The 17,935-nt window shown below is 41.6% G+C and overlaps 1 protein-coding gene across 5 annotated transcripts in view; it reads right to left on the minus strand.

The window, feature by feature from the left end:
* LOC138513915 (protein FAM118A-like) overlaps positions 1–17,935 on the minus strand; it is a 487,378-nt gene that overhangs the window by 3,115 nt on the left and 466,328 nt on the right. For all 5 annotated transcript variants that reach the window (XM_069629063.1, XM_069629060.1, XM_069629062.1 and 2 more), the window contains 2 exons: positions 15,687–15,755; positions 10,776–10,844 (listed from right to left, as the gene is read on the minus strand). The gene's annotated coding sequence lies outside the window, so the exon portion shown is untranslated. The remainder of the gene's footprint in view (positions 1–10,775; positions 10,845–15,686; positions 15,756–17,935) is intronic.

Genomic DNA, 17,935 nt, shown 5'->3' on the forward strand with positions numbered 1-17,935 from the left:
ACATGGGTTTCAGGGTAAAGTTGAATAAGATAGTCTATTCTGGAGAAGGAATCATGGACAGAAAATGAAAAGTAAACCGGGGCAGGAGGACAACCAAGTCTGATAGCCCTAGCTATTGATTAACCGGTCAAACTCTGATGCCTCCCTCTCCTGAGACCTCATGGCCTTTGAGCATTCTGATCTCTTCCTGTCTCTGAGGGGCTTGAGCACCATGTTCAAATCCCCTCCTACTAACAGAGGGCCCACTAAATAGCGCTTGAGCTTCTCCTTTACTGCTTCCCAGAAGGTGAGCTGCCCCTCATTTGGACAGTAGACTGACCTGAAGGTTGTTTGGTTCCTGTATAACAAGGCCCAAACAAAGAAGAAGCATCCCTCTGGGTCCTTAAGGGTCTTTTCCACAACCAATCCAATTCTGCTGGCTATCACTAGTGCTACACCTCTCTTTTTCACGTTATCTGATGAGTGTAGAACTTCCCCTATTATTTAAGCCTTGAAACTCGGTTCCTTGCCCCAACTACAGTGGGCCGCCTGTAAAAAGAGAATGTCTAGATTCGAGCATTGAAATTCTCGTACTATCAACAAGTGTTTGGAGGGGGAATTAGCACCCCAGGTATAAAGAGAACCTAGTATTAAGTTCACATCAAGAAAATAAATTTCCAAAAAGCAAATACACCTGTTTGAAGTCTTGTGCCTTTTGCTTACGAGAAAAACACATCTCATGGGATGTTCTGGGCATGTTTTCTGGCATTTGCAATGGTGTTGCAGGGTTACCCCGGATCTTCAACAAATACCAGTTGATCTTCTTATCCTTCAAAGTCCAGTGTAAGAGAGACAAAAATGATAACTCTGAAAGTGTGAAAATGAATATCGGTCTGTAGGTTTTAAGTAAATAAAGGTTTTTAGGTGATTGTCAAGGTCATCCCTGGGCACTATTGCCTACCGGAATAAATTCAATTTATATGCAACACTCTTAGATCCTCAGGCTGATTTGCTTTTTATGGACCTTGATTGTCTTAGTGAGGGTAATGTTGTTGCATTAAACAAGTTTTCTAAGAGAAATGAGGATGGGCTGAGTGCACTAGCTAGTTAGCAGTTAAACTATAAACCCATTCATGTATTAAAAAAAAGCTTTTTGAACTTAATTGGAGAAAGACTGTGGGCAAAATGGTTATAGGTTTCATAAGGAATGCTCCTCTGTTCATAGGGTGAGGGATTCTAGAATAAGTTTAGTGTGGTCTCTACCATGGAAGTCATGGGCCCTAGTAAGGGTATTCCTAGACATGATAGGTTTTTTAGATTATGTAAGGATCCCTCGACCATGGAAACTATGAAACATCTTGTGACGTCATGTCCAGTCCATCCTTGAACGATTTTAGAAACTTGCATTTTATAAAAATGTGTTTACTTTCCATCAACCCAGGCATCTGAGTTAATGTGGCAAACGACTGTTGAGAGGTCAACAAATTCAAATGATTTTAACTCTTTTTTTATCATCTGTGCATGAAATGCTGCCGTCATAATGAAATTGAACTCCTAACGGAATGTTTCCAAGGAGGAATATTTTTTAGCAGTATTGCTTGTCAGACCTACTGGTGTCAAATGGAGGCTTAAAACATTCATACTGCAAGAGGAGAAAATATGTGAGGCTATTAATGTCTCCATTATAGATATTTTTGAGAACAATATGGATTCAACGGACTGTCAAGTGGTGTGGGATGCTTTCAACCAACTATTCGAGGAGAATTGATTAATTGGACGGCTAGAGTTAGGAGGGAAGGTGCGATGAGGGTTAAAGGTCTGGAATTAGAACTTAAGGTATTACAGCAGAAGTATGCTTTATCTGGTAAAAGGGCGGATATATTGAAGATAGAATGTATAAAGCATAAGCTGGGTAAAACAATGGATGAACAGGCGGAGAAAGGTTTATATTTTATGAAGCAGAGGTTTTGGGCGGAGGGTGACAGGGGAGGACGGCTACTAGCTAGAAAACTGAAGAGTCTGTCGGAGAGATCGTTTATACAGAAGATTGAGGATGTAGTAGGGGGTGAAGGTCAAAATTGATGATATCTGTGAGTGTTTCAGGTCTTTTTATGCTTCCCTTTATTTGGATGCGTCGCAAGTTGAGGAAGATAAACTTGCTGAGTTTTTTGCCAAGATAGATATTCCCTACTTATCAGAGGAAAGTATGGAGGCACTTGATGCTCAGATCTCTGAAATGGAAGTAGGGGAAGCTATCTGTCAACTCAATATGGGTAAGTCTCCGGGTTCAGACGGGTTACCTGTTGAGTTTTATAAATCTTTTAGTTCGTTTTTGGTGCTCAAACTGTGTGTGTTATTTAACCAATTCCTTTCGGATGGGGTATTATGTCCTTCAATGCAGGAGGCAATTATTACTCTAATTCCTAAGCAGGGGAAAGATTCTTCCAAATGTGCTAATTACCGGCCTATTTCTTTGTTGAACGTAGATGTAAAAATATTTGTGAAGGTCATGGCTACCAGGTTACAAAAATACATAGAATTGATAGGTTGTTCACAAGTGGGGTTTATGGATAGTAGGTATGGATATGACAATATTAGGACACTATTGAATATAATAGGTTTATCTCGCACAAAGACGGAAGAAATACTCTTTATTTTTTTTGATGCTGAGAAAGCGTTTGACTGTGTGAATTGGTCATTTCTAAATTATACATCACTTCGGATGGGCTTTGGTCCGCAATTCTTGAATGCCATAGGTGCTCTGCAACACAATATTTCGGATAAAATATGGGTTAATGACGTTTTGTCTCAGGCTTTTCGGTTGTTTAAGGGTACCAGAAAGGGTTGTCCGCTTTCACCCTTCTTATTCAACTTAGTTCTTGAACCGTTGTTGGCATATCTTAGACAGGAACAGAATATTTGTGGCTGGAAGATGAAGGATGGAGAGGTGAAAGTATTGGCGTATGCGGATGACCTGACAGTGGTTTTAACAAATCCGGATGGGGGAGGGCCTCTGCTAAGAAATATGATACAGGAAGTGGGGGAATTGTCTGGTTACAAGGTAAACTGGGGAAAAACTGTGGTTTTCCCGCTTAAATTGAACCCAATAAATAGGAGATTATTGGATTGGAATTGTCAGTGGGCTGATTTTTCAGTGAAATATTTAGGTATTTATCTAGTACGTGACATTAGGAGAATGGTGGAATACAATGTGGACAAGCTGAAGGAAGTGTTGATAAAGGATATACGGAGGTGAGTTAGATTGACTTTGAGTTTATGGGCTAAAGTTAATGCCATAAAAATGATGTTACTGCCAAAGGTCTTATATTATATTCAATCTCTTCCTCTTAAGTTTACTAAGAAGGTACTTAAGAGTATTGATAGGCTTTTTATGGATTTTTTGTGGGGAAAGGGCAATAGGCCGAGAATTCCTCGTTTTATCATGATACGTGGAGTCAAAGATGGGTGTTTTGGCTATCCAGTGTTGGAGAATTATTATAAGGGATTCTTACTAAAAAAGGCTTCTTATTATTTTAGAGACAGAAGGGCTCAGATCCTTATTGGCTTTTGATGGAGAGGGAGAAATTGCATCCCTTTCCTTAGATTGTCTTTATTCTTATGGGAGGCTACCTAATTCTGTGTCAAGATTGGAAACGTTGGTGGCCTCGAAATCTGCTTTGGTTTTGTGGATTCAAGTGTGTGGACAGTCATTGTTCTTTTATGATTTGGCATCTATTTGGCTGAATCCAGGTTTACAGATTGAGAATAAAATGCTTAATTGGAGGGCTTGGGCCAATAGGGGCATTTTGAAGATAGAAGATGTGTGGAGGTAGGGCAGGATGGTTTCATTTGAGGATTTAGCTAATCGCTATGGATTGAGTAATAGGGAGATGGAGAGGTATAGGCTTTTGGAACAATTATTGGCAGAGAAACTACAGATGTTGAGTGGATCACTGAGTTGTAGACCTCAAATTTGTGAATTATTTACTACTCCTCCAGGTTCGGTCTCTACATATATAAAATTGATGCCTCTACAGGAATGTATGCGGAATTCTTGGGATAGATTACGAATGGAGTGGGTGTCAGAATTGGGAACTGAGCTGTCTGAGGAATTGAGGGAGAACCTTTGGAAGATGACGGTGAGAGCCAAGGTAGATCTGAACCTGAGATATATTCATCAATGAATTTTAGGACGTATTTATTGGACGCCTGTGAGGATGAATGGGAGGGGATTAATGAATACAGACTTGTGTTGGGGATGTAATCGCTCAAGAGGGACTTATCTGCATATACTTTGGGAGTGTAATAGAGTGTTAGATTTTTGGAAGGACGTCTTGGATCGGATTGATTTGGTGGCAGGTATATCATTTCCTCGAACTTTTGTGTCGGTCATCTTCCTCTCAATTGATAGTAGGAGTGGGGAAATATGGGATTCATCGGACTGGATTGATAGGGCTTTACTAATGGCGGTAAAACATATAATGAAGGTGTGGAAATCTAGAAAAAAAAAACACATTATGAGAACTGGTTATCAGACATGTGTACACTTTCATGGTATGAGAAGACTCAGGCTTCTAGGCGTTTTCGGGAGACTGCTTATGAGGAAATGTGGGGATCGTTTAATAATTTGTTTGGATAAGGTGTAGGATTTATTGTTTGGGTGTAACATTGATGAGGAGTTAGGTGGGGGGGTATTTGTCTTGTCCTCTTTGGTGTTGTGTTTTGTTGTGTTTTGTTTAGTGTAGAATATGGGGTGGGAATTTTATGGTGATGATGAATTGATTGTTGTATGTATTTTAGAGAAGTGATATGTATTGCTTATACCTTGTTCTCACTGGTATGTTTTTCAATTGGAAATTATTAAATAAAGTTGAGAAGAAATTGAAAATATAGTTATAAATTGAATGTATATTTATTATTGTGTCTAGTTGATGCATGTATTGTATTACACCATAAAATGTTTCATTTAAACCATATCAATTTAACTAAATAACATTACAAAAATATACACAAATCTAGAAAGTAGGTATTGTGATTGCCACAGTCAAATATGAAGGGCAGTCCGATGACCATGTGGAAAGCTGGCAAGAGAGCCAGGATAACTAGTGGACAGGTACCTCTGGCATCCAGCACCTGCAGGGTGCTGTTACACTGCTACAAATGGCGCAGACACCAGACCAGTGAGGGGCCAGCAGATGAGCAATGGACACAAACCTGCATAGCTAGAAATGTACAACATGTTCCATTATTGTGTCCAGGACAGCAGAGATGGTAACAAGCCAAGAGTGAGCTAAGACATCAGGGTCACGAGATGGCTTCCTGACCAGAGGGGTGATGTATTTTAAGAGTTTTAGATAAGTGCTCTATGAGAAATAGCCATTGATCATATCGCACCACATAGCAGCAAGAAAGGGAAAGACAGTTTTCATAAATTCAGATGGTAAAACATCGCCATCATAGAGAATATGCCTCATTTGGGTCATGACTCAGGTGATCAGCAGTCATCGGGTTTCAGAGGAACCATAGTGGAGGGCAGGTTAAAAATTGAATGGAATTCAAGGAGAGGAAATGGGAAATCTCTGAACACCTTTCTGAGGTGATCACTAGAAAAGTTACTGGATCTTTGCTTGTCGTTAATAATGAAAAAGCATTTGAGGAATGATATCGGCAACCTCAATATCCCAGTCCTTATTGCTCTTGCCTCCACAGAGCTGTGAAGTCACGCAAAGATACTTCAAATGCACCCCTCAAGGGCCTACAAGAGGTACAGCAGACCACCAACCACGACAGTCCCTCCTTAACCAACACTAAGACCTCAGCTTTCATTTGCGGACCTTCCAAGCACAAACAGGAATCTTTTCCACAACTTTGATTGTGGAATTGTGGAAGGAAGGTTATAATTCCACTATGGTAATGCAGGGGAATCATTGATGAGGGATTTGCAATTTTTGACTGACCCTCGTATCATGCCTCTTGACACTGTCGTGGTTGGAATGAAAGCTCTGTGCAGATTGTTGAGTGGTGTGACTGTTATGTGGTGTATGAATCACGTGAGATAAGAGGGGCTCTTGTGAGCTGCTGTGAATGTGTGAGACCCAGTGGGGCTTGTGGGACAGAAGGGGTGAATAATGTGGTTTGGTTTTATTCACAGTCCATGGGGTAATTTCAGTGTATCATATTCAAGTGTAAAGTCGATGTGTGTATATACCAATGTATTTGGGTGGGGGTCTCCCATGTGGTTCACACTAAGTTTCATGGTATTGTGGTAGATGATGAAGTGGGTGTCTTAAGGATGATGTACTTCAAGGGTTAATATTGGCATATTCTCTAACAGTAGTTGTAGGGATACAGATGATGAGAATGGTGTTGAAGCTTCATCTTTTGTGGCAGTACTAGGATAGTTTGGGTGAGGGAGGGTTCTGGACCATGACGTACTACACATGATATTGGATTTGTTCCATCCCCTGGTGTGCTATTTTTTTGGGGGAGGGGTGTGATGTGGGGGAGGTTCTGGGATTAGTCCAGAATGCATTTTTGCCTTTACTTCAATTGATGGAGGTGGTATTATGATGTACACTTTTTGGGGATCCTGCTTACCGACCCAAGGGAGGTGGTGGGGCAGTCCCTTTCTGCGTGAAAGTGGAAGGGAAGTTCTGGAGGGTTGGGTGGTTCAGACCCAAGAACATTTTTATATTTTCTGTTTTGTTTTTTATACTAGTTATAGGTTTAAGTTTGGTTGTGTTATTTGAATTCATCACAAGGGGTGTGAGGCGGGATCCGCTCATGTCTTACTCTTATCAAAGGAATTTGAGGGTGTTATCCTGGAATGTAAATGGTGCTAATTGTGCTAACAAGAGGAAAGTGATTTTGATCAAACTGGAAGAAATGGGAGCAGATGTTGCACTGCTTGAGGAGACTCATCTGCTGGATACAGATATAGATACATGGAAACGGGGGTGGGTCGGCGATGCTTATTGCTCATCCTTCACTACTAGATCTAGAGGTGTGTGTATTCTGTTTAAAAGGAAATTTGCCAGTTACAGAAATGAAATGTGAGAAGGATGCTGAAGGGAGGATTGTTTGTGTAACTGCAAACATTCTAGATGTTCCATATTGTTTCTGCAACATATATGCTCTGAATGGGGGAGATGGGAGTTTTTTTTAATCTCTCTAGCACAGTTTTTACAGAATATGCATGTAAGTAATGTTATTATGGGGGGGACTTTAATGTTGCTCTGGATCCTAAATTAGATAAAAGTGGGGGGCAGTGGATAGTGCAAATAATGTGAAAAGAGTGGCATTAAAAAGGCTAATGGATGAATGGAACCTCTGATATGTATGGAGATTGCAAAACCCTTCAACGAGGCAATATACATTTTTCTCTGCCAGACATAATATATATTCAAGGATAGACCTTCTTCTGATTTTTGCACGCAATCTTTTAAAAGGGGAGACATTAAAGCATTATCGATTTCAGATCATGCTTCAATCTCAATGGAAATGCAATTGATCTTTCCTGTTCCGAAGTCCAATACATGGCGGATGAATGTCACACTTCTGGATGACGATGAAATTGTGAATAAAATAGTTCAAGAGGCAAAGTTCTTTGTAGCTGAAAATTGGACTGGAGAAGTTAGAGTGGAGTTTGTGTGGGAAGCCTTCAAGTCTTTATTCAGGTTCTTGAAAAGGAAAATATGCGAAACTTTTCAAGTGATACTTTGAGAGTTTTGAGACTGAAGAAAGAAAAATTGGAGGATCTGTATGCTACAAAGGCTGTGGCTACTTTTTAGAACCAAGAGCACATACTATGAAAAGGGAGAAAAGTGTGATCGGCTTCTGGCTCACCGCTTCAGAATCGTGGATAATGAAAGGACTGTTAATGCAATAGAGAAGCTAGATGGGGTTGTGACTTTTGAACCTACAGAAATTAATGAAACATTTGAGACATATTACAAAACCCTGTATTCTTCAGAAGTCATTTTAACTGCGATTGAGAGATGTCAATTCATTGATGACTGCCATTTGATGAAAATAAGTTCAGAATCTTTGGAGTGCATGGAAAAAAAAGTTGTTTGGTAGCTCTCAGGTCTGCTGCATGTGCATTGAATTCTGGAAAATGTCCGGGTCCGGATGGATGGCCAGCTGAACTTTATAAAATATTTCCAGATGAGGTTTTTGAGCTTATGCTAGACATGTTGCGAGCTTCTCTAAGGGTTGGATGTCTTCCAGTTTCAACAAGGCACACATGAATCTCTGTTTTTCTGAAAGATGGGAAACCACCTGTTAAAACGTGCAGTTATCGGCCAATCAGCTTGCTGAACATTGACAACAACATTTTTGCGAAAGCATTGGCCTTGAGACTTGAGAATTCCCTAATGGATATTATAGATCAAAGTCAGAAGGGTTTTGTGAAAGGAAGACATGCGTCAGATAATATGAGGAGGCTTGTGTTGACCCTATTTGAAAGCAGGGAACATCAGAATGATGTGGTGGTGCTGTCATTGGATGTGGAAAAAGCATTCGATCGTATTGAATGGAAATATCTTTTGAGTGCCTTGGAGGGATTTGGATTTGGAAAAAACATGATCGGATGGATAAGATTGCTGTACTCACAGCCTACTGCAAGTGTTCGAACAAATGGCATGAACTCAGACATTTTTTAACTTGAAAGAGGCAAGAGACAGGGTTGTCCGTTATCGCCCATCCTGTTTGTTATTGCTATGGAACTACTGGCTGTGAGAATAAGAGAAGATGTGAGAATTGAAGGTATTCATTATGGTGAGGCCAGTCAAAAGGTTTGGCTGTATGCGGATGGTATGTTACTGGTCGTTCAGAATGTTGAGAAATCCATTCCTGTGCTGATTGATGTATTTCACAGAATATCACGATACAAGGTCAATTGGTCTAAATCAGAAGCACAAGTTCATGCTCTATTATGAAAATGAGGAACTTTGGCTTCAATTGGTGTCCGATCAAGATGGGATATCTTGGAATTTGGTTGACTAGTGATGTCTCAAAGATTATGGATGTCAACCTTGCTCATGCGATTCAATCCTTGGAGTTTGATTTGAAGAGATGGAGTGAGCTTAAATTGAGTCTATGGGGAAGGGTGCATGCAATCAAAATGACAGCAACACCGCATGTGAACTATGTGCTTAGTATGATCCCCTTGAACATTAAAAAGAGTTTTTTGAAGAAAATTGAGAGTCTAATCCAGTCCTTTATCTGGGAGAATAAACAACCATGCCTTAAATTGTGGAAATTGCAATTGCCCCAGGACTGTGAAGGTTTAGGGATTCCAGATTTTGAAAATTACCACTTGACTTTTGGAGCCAGACATCTGGTTCCTTTTGTAGAAAATTCAAATGATGTCTGGACGCTGGCGGAGTCAAGTCGCTCATCTCCACTGCCGCCTAGGGCTATGCTGTCCACAGTGGATGGATCTGGATATCAGTCATTTCCGCCAACAACATCTCTAAGAACATGTTGGAAGGAGCATTGGAAGAAGAGTAAAAGAAAGGTCTTTGATAATGATTTTATCCCAATCTGGTTGAATCCAGGAATATTGTTGAATGGGAGGCCGCTAATTGGTTGAACTGGTTCCTGGGTGGAGTAATGTGGCTGAGCGATTTGATTGAAGATGGTAAATGGATCAGTTATAACAGTCTTGCACGAGTTACAGACATCAGTGACTGCACTATGGGAGTGTGACAATGTGCAAGTCTTATTATGGAGTCTGCTTTCTTTTATTTGTAAAAGGGGATCATAAAGACTTACTGACACGGAGATACTGAAGCAGGAAGTAAAGCATGTAGGACCTTTCCTCTAACCCTGTATTTTTCGTTCCCTAGGAAACGGGTGGTGAGGAGGAGGAGATCGAGCCCAACGGTTACAGCTGGGCGTATTGAGGAGAGTTGGGGAGATTGAAAGGCTCTGGTCGACGCGGCACAGATGATCGAGGACGAGAGCCGAAAGAAATAAGGAGGCGATGGTGGGCACTCTTCCAGAACAGTGAGTGACAAGTTGTGAGGTTAGACCAAGAAGATTAATCGAAATGTTTGCTGCGTGCGTTTAGACCGCTGAATGAACGGGCGGTTGGACACCGAAGCAAGTTGCTGAATGAAGTGGAAAGCGATCGTAATTGCTACTTGAACATTAAATAGTGACAACGCCGTGTGTATTTGGTGATGAAAACAACACCGTGAAGCTGTAAGGAGTTGAAGTGTTTGAGGTAGGCGCCGTTGCGTTACCTGAAGAGGAGGTTAATGAAAGGCGACCGTTGTCGCTGCACGTTCATATTAAGACGACGCCGTTGAGTTGTCTGAGGGGGAGAAGTTGAGAAAAGGCGATCGTTATCGCCGCATGTTAGTATCAAGAGGAGGCGCTGTTGCGCTACCGAAGAAGAAAGTTAATGAAAGGCGATCATTGTCGCCACCTGTTTGATATAAGCTGACGCTACTGCACCTGATCTCCGGAGTGAAAAGAGAAAGGCGATTCTGACACATGAAGAGGAGGAACTGCCTGGATATACCAGTATTGCACATGCAAGATTGAAGTTGGGTGCCAAAGGACATTACTCTGAAACAAACTATATAGAACAGGAGATAGAACTGTAAACAAACGAACAGACATAAAGAGGTATAAACAGAAGGGTTCCATAACATAGAGATAAAGAGACTTTGGGCAACAGAAAGAGAGGAGAAGAAATTCATATATTAAGCAGTACAAACAGAAGAGATAAACCGGAGGAGAGATACAAGACTGAGAAAACCAAACAAAACAGAAATATTACGTACCTCGATGCACCATGAGGGGGTATCCTGCCGAGGAGAGCGGACCAGCACGAAAAAAGACGTATCCTTTTCCTGAAATAGAAAGAGAAAGAGAATTAAAAAAATAAAAGAATTGGGCTCGCTTTTTAGTCCAAACAACTTACTTATTGGCTAAGAACTCGTTTGTTAACTAACACTCATTTGACTTTCCCACATTTGGTGTCAGAAGTGGGATATTGAGAACGCCATGGAAGACCTGATTAAAACCCTAAGCGAGGGTCAGCAACTATTACAGCAAGCCTTACAAATGCAATCACAACAAACTCAAGCTGACAGGCTGGCCTTCCAACAAGCCTTACAAATACAACAGGCTCAACTACTCGAAGTCACCAACGCACGAAACAATCCCCAGGTCCTACATCTGTCTTACAAAAGTATTTGGCAGGCGGAGACCCAGGGCACTTCTTCGTGAACTTTGAAAGAGTAGCTCGGAATGCCCAGTGGCCCGCCGAGAGATGGTGTCATTACATCGCACCATTGATGACCGGTGAAATGCAGTGTGCATATCAAGCGGCGAACCCTACAGGTGATACAAACTATGCGGACATGAAAAAAGTGGTGTTGGAAAGAATGGGACACGACGAAGAAACTTATCGAGTAAAGTTTAGAGAACTCAAATTGAAAGCAGACGAAACCTCAAGGCAATTGTTTTACCGAGTAAAAGAGTTAGCAGAGAAGTGGTTACAACCTGGTTTGTCTACTTCAGCAGAAATGACCGAGAAAGTCATTTTGGAACAGTTCATTGAAGCTCTCCCTGGTCCTGTACAGAGGTGGGTCAAACAACATCCCAGACTGTCATTAACAGAGGCTGTAGAAGTGGCCTCTGCTTATCAAAAGGCTGGACAAGGGAAGGTGATGACCTATCCGTCAAGCTATAAACCACCCCTTTTCTTGAATAAGTCCTCTACTACGCCAAAATGGCCCCTTTCCATGGTGAGGAAATACCTAGTCCAGATCCTAAAATACAAAAAAGCAAAAAGCTCAAACGCTCTCTGAAGAAAGAATGGAGAGTCAAACATGTCTTACCGGTAGCAGTGGATTGGAAGATAGAGGAAGACGGAGACAGTTTCCGGTCTGCTCAAGAGCTAGATCCTTTGCTGCAGTACGCTCGAGAAAGGGCCCTGGAAAAAGTAACGGGAGAAGGACCACGATTCCTAAAGGAGAATGGGTTGTATTATAGATTAAGTAAGGCCAGGAATGGCGAAGACTTAAAACAGCTGCTGATTCCCCATAAGTTCTATCAGACTATACTGGAGGTGGCTCACATACAAATTGGTGAAGGCCACTTAGGAACGGAGAAAACAACCAAAAAGATATTGGATAGATTTTATTGGCCTGGAATCTATCAGCAGGTAGTCCGATTCTGTCAGTCATGTGAAGAGTGCCAGCGGAAGAATCGGGCCAATGTCAGAAGAGCTCCACTTCAGCCTATGCCACTAGTGATGGAGCCATTCAGTAGAATCGGAATAGATATCGTCGGACCTTTGGAACCGACCCGAAGAGGGCACAGATACATTCTAGTAGCGGTCGACTATGCAACTAGATATCCCGAAGCATTTCCACTGAAAGCCACAAATACGCAACAGATTTGCGACGCCATCATACCTTTCATTGGACGAGTTGAGATACCCAGAGAGATTGTCACCGATCGGGGGTCGAATTTCATGTCCAAGGTATTAGAACAAGTTTGTGAGACCCTAAAGATAGAACACCTGAAAACCGCTGTGTATCACCCACAGACGGATGGGCTGGTAGAACGTTATAATAACTCCATTAAACAGATGCTGAGGAAAACAACTTCCCCAGAAAATAAGGACTGGGATACTAATGACCCTCAGGAATACTCCGCAGTCCTCCGCAGTCCTCAACAGGGTTTTCACCCTTTCAGTTATTGTTTGGGAGGCCCGTGCGTACTTTGTTGGACCTGTTGAAAGAAGCTTGGGAAGAACAACCAAAACATGAGATAACACTAACAGAATTTGCCTCCCAACTACAAGAAAGAGTAGAGAAACTACAAAAAGTTGCAAGAGATAACCTTCTCCAAGCACAGATAAGACAAGAAAAATACTATAATCAAAATACACGGTTACGTGTTTTCAAAAAAGGAGACCAAGTACTCTTATTAGTACCTACATCAGAGAACAAAATGCTAGCTACTTGGAAAGGTCCTTATGAGATTCAAGAAGTGCTGGGGCCATTAACCTATAAGGTGAAACAGACGGACTGTAGATTTCCTTATCAAACCTATCATGTCAATTTACTAAAAGAATGGAGACCTCCCGTCCCAACTGTGGCCATGATATCCGTGAATGAATCCACAGAAAAACAATTTATACAACTAAAGGAAACTGCAGGTTCTAAAGACCTAAATGTGAACCCAGATTTGTCAGCTGAGCAAAAGACGGAATTGTCTAATGTCATACAACAATTTTCACATGTATTCTCTTCCCTACCAGGGAAAACTAACTTAACAAGTCATCATATAGTCACCAAACCAGGAGCCATAGTGAGACAAAGACCTTATCGAATTCCCAAATCAAAGATCAACGCTTTCAACCAAGAAATGCTAGATCTTGGGATCATTGAACCATCTTATAGTGACTGGTGCTCTCCGGTAGTCCTTGTGCCAAAGCCGGATGGAAGTGTAAGATTTTGCATAGATTTTCGAAAAGTAAACGACATTTCTAAATTTGATGCTTATCCAATGCTTCGAATAGAAGATCTCCTGAACAATTTAGGGAAGGCAAGGTTTTTGACTACAATTGATTTAACCAAAGGTTACTGGCAAATTCCCCTATTTCCTGCCGATAAAGAAAAGACCGCATTTGCCACACCCAAGGGTTTATATCAATTTACTGTGTTACCCTTCGGGTTGCATGGAGCTCCGGCCACTTTTCAACGACTAATGAACCATATCATCAAGGGACATGAACAATATGTCGGTGCTTACCTTGATGATATCATAGTCTACAGCAACACTTGGGCGGAACACCTACAACATCTTGCAAGAATCCTTAAGACCCTGGAAACAACGGGTCTACACATAAATCCCAAAAAAACTCATGTTGCTATGCTTCATACCAAGTATTTGGGATATTATGTCGGTCAGGGGATCATCAGACCCCACGAAGAAAAGATCAGGGCTATAAAGCAGTTGAAATTTCCAGCGACACCGAAACAAGTATGGGCATTTCTAGGGTTTGTGGGATATTACCGAAGATTTATTCCACACTTTTCCACTCTAGCCAGCCCTCTCACGGATCTCTTAAAGAAGAACTCAATGACAAAGAGAACTTGGGAGACTCTAGAGACTTTGCAAGCATTTAAGGCCTTAAAGGAGGCCCTCACTGAGAGAGCTGTCTTGCACTGCCCAGATTTTAATGCTCCGTTTTACCTGCAGACCGATGCCTCCGGTACCGGACTCGGAGCTGTGCTGTTCCAGGATCAAGGAGAGAAAGAAAGACCCATACTCTTCATTAGTCGGAAGCTGTTGCCACATGAATTGAGTTACCCGACTATTGAGAAGGAATGTTTGGCCATAAAATGGGCTATTGACGCTCTAAGATATTATCTGTTAGGCCGAGACTTCACTTTAATAACTGATCATGCTCCCCTGGTCTGGCTTGCTCGAAACAAGGATTCAAATCAGAGAATACTTAGATGGTTCCTTTCCCTCCAGCCCTTCTCTTTCAAGACGGTTCATAAGCCAGGAAACTTGTTAGCCCAAGCTGATTATCTATCCAGGGCTGAAACCCTTCCCGATTGTAAGGGTTTAGTACAGGGGGTGTGACAATGTGTAAGTCTTATTATGGAGTCTGCTTTCTTTTATTTGTAAAAGGGGATCATAAAGACTTAATGACACGGAGATACTGAAGCAGGAAGTAAAGCATGTAGGACCTTTCCTCTAACCCTGTATTTTTCGTTCCCTAGGAAACGGGTGGTGAGGAGGAGGAGATCGAGCCCAACGGTTACAGCTGGGCGTATTGAGGAGAGTTGGGGAGATTGAAAGGCTCTGGTCGACGCGGCACAGATGATCGAGGAAGAGAGCCGAAAGAAATAAGGAGGCGATGGTGGGCACTCTTCCAGAACAGTGAGTGACAAGTTGTGAGGTTAGACCAAGAAGATTAATCGAAATGTTTGCTGCGTGCGTTTAGACCGCTGAATGAACGGGCGGTTGGACAACGAAGCAAGTTGCTGAATGAAGTGGAAAGCGATCGTAATTGCTACTTGAACATTAAATAGTGACAACGCCGTGTGTATTTGGTGATGAAAACAACGCTGTGAAGCTGTAAGGAGTTGAAGTGTTTGAGGTAGGCGCCGTTGCATTACCTGAAGAGGAGGTTAATGAAAGGCGACTGTTGTCGCTGCACGTTCATATTAAGACGACACCGTTGAGTTGTCTGAGGGGGAGAAGTAGAGAAAAGGCGATCGTTATCGCCGCATGTTCGTATCAAGGGGAGGCGCCGTTGCGCTACCGAAGAAGAAAGTTAATGAAAGGCGATCGTTGTCGCCGCCTTTTTGATATAAGCTGACGCTACTGCACCTGATCTCCGGTGTGTAAAGAGAAAGGCGATTCTGACACATGAAGAGGAGAAACTGCCTGGATATACCAGTATTGCACATGCAAGATTGAAGTTGGGTGCCAAAGGACATTACTCTGAAACAAACTATATAGAACAGGAGATAGAACTGTAAACAAACGAACAGACATAAAGAGGTATAAACAGAAGGGTTCCATAACATAGAGATAAAGAGACTTTGGGCAACAGAAAGAGAGGAGAAGAAATTCATATATTAAGCAGTACAAACAGAAGAGATAAGCCGGAGGAGAGATACAAGACTGAGAAAACCAAACAAAACAGAAATATTACGTACCTCGACGCACCACAAGGGGGTATCCTGCCGAGGAGAGCGGACCAGCACGAAAGAAGATGTATCCTTTTCCTGAAATAGAAAGAGAAAAAGAATTAAAAAAATAAAAGAATTGGGCTCGCTTTTTAGTCCAAACAACTTACTTATTGGCTAAAAACTCGTTTGTTAACTAACACTCCTTTGACTTTCCCACAGGGAGAATATAGGAAATTGAGGAAAATACTGTGGAGTGAAGGTGCAGTTGATGGCAATGGATGGCAGATTTGATTACCTGAATATAAGGCAGGAGGTGGTATGGCGTCTAAGGTGTACAAAGATTTGGGCCAACATCGTGAGCCGAATAAAGGATTGCTGTCAAAGTGGTCTGAGATAATTGGCTCGGAGATGTCTGAGAACAGATGGAGGTATAATTGTAAAAATGTGGCGCTGACATCTATTAATCTGGGAGAGCAAAGCCGTCAAATAAAAATTCTGAAGAGGGTTTTTTGGACTCCCCAAAGACTTCATGCGAGAGGAATGATCGATTCAGAGGCATGTTGGAGGTGTAAACATGCAGTTGGCTCTTTTGAACACATGATCTGGGATTGTTATGAACTGAGATCATTTTGGAGGAAAGTCACTGAGAGGATGAATGAGGTCGTATTGTTGCAGGACGATTTTGACTATAATACTGTCAACATGGGTGAGTATGATTTGGTGGAAGAACTCACTTACCCACAGAGATGTTGGTTTTTCAGGGCTGCTAGCTCAGCTAAAAAAATAATTTTGAGGAAATGGAAATGTGATGAAAGACCGATATATTCAGAGTGGGTGGAGGATTTAAGACAGGTTTCCAGAATTGAGAAGATAGTTCTTCGCAGAGATAAAAAAATACATTTGTTTGATCAAATGTGGGGTAGATTTTTGGATGAGTAATAATATTGTTATCGTTTACTTCCTATTATTTTCTGTTTTGATGTGGGGTGTTGGTTTTTGAGGAGATTAGATGTGATGAATTCAATGGTTTTAATGTTGATGATTTTGGTATATTGATTTGTTGTACATAATATTCAATAAATTTAATAACAAAAAAAACTAAAAAAAGGAAGGTTATTTTGTAGCAAACAGCATTTTGCATACAACTAATTATAAACAGCTGGACATCTTTGTAATTGGTAAGCATGGCATTGCCTTTGCAATGTGATAAATTAGCACCCATGAGTGGAGGATCAGCCAGTCACGCTGCTCGGAACGCAGACTGAATTGTCTGGTAACAGCCTGCATTCCAATCAAGCTGTGGCCTGCTCCGGCACTATCCTTGCTCTCCCAACTACACCCCATTTCCCCACATTTTCTTGCTTGCCCTCACTGGCTACCCAGGTTACCCTTGCCTCATCTCAGCTGTGCTTCTGAAGTCAAAATCCTTCACCTACCTGGCACCTCATGAAAAAATAGCTGAGGCTCTTAATGGAAGCTTATGGCAACAATCACTTTACTAGCATGCTATACCGAAATAGTAACAGCCCACCACCCTTGTTCTCAGCCCTCGCTATTCTCTGGTCTATTTACTAGGGCAACATCCATCATGACCCAGTGCGGCCCAACCCTACATGAATTATTGCTTATTTAGTCATCTTTCCTCTCCCTTAAGCCATCAGTTTCACAAAGGTGTACATTGAATCCAAAAGATGTCTGGAGTGTCTATTTACTGTGGATATATTTGTTACTAATAATTTCAGAAAGATTTGCTAAGAGGTTTGCTAATATTGATGGGAATGAACTTGAAAACAACGTCAATACTCTTTGGAGCATCTTTACATTGGCAACAAGGCATTCATCCTTCGCCTGCCAGCATCAATGTGGTCCATCATTCATAGGTAAGGAAATCCAATTTATGCTCAAGATAAGAGTGGACTATAAACCCCAGCTCACCTTTAGCACCCTAATCAATATTAATGGATGACTGAAGCTTACTTCCATGCTTGACGAACTGTATTGCTGCGTGAGAGCAATTCACATGTTCATATTATTACTCACTGTGCTACCATATAATATTTATGACTCCCATGACCCTTTTGCAGTTCCCAGGCACCGGTGTCAGTGCTTGTGCTGCACATGGTGCTACCTTTGCCTAGAAAGCACAACCACCATATGAGTATTTGCATTACGAGAAGTTGCTGCATTGCTAACGCATGTTTTGAATGTTAACGTTGTTTGAAATTAGTATAGCATCTTTCCAAGTAAGCAAAATAGAACCACGTTGCAGGCTTGCA

Source organism: Ambystoma mexicanum, chromosome 12 (assembly GCF_040938575.1).
Source record: "Ambystoma mexicanum isolate Mex_15411 chromosome 12, UKY_AmexF1_1, whole genome shotgun sequence".
In the NCBI taxonomy this organism is placed as follows: Eukaryota; Metazoa; Chordata; class Amphibia; order Caudata; family Ambystomatidae; genus Ambystoma; species Ambystoma mexicanum.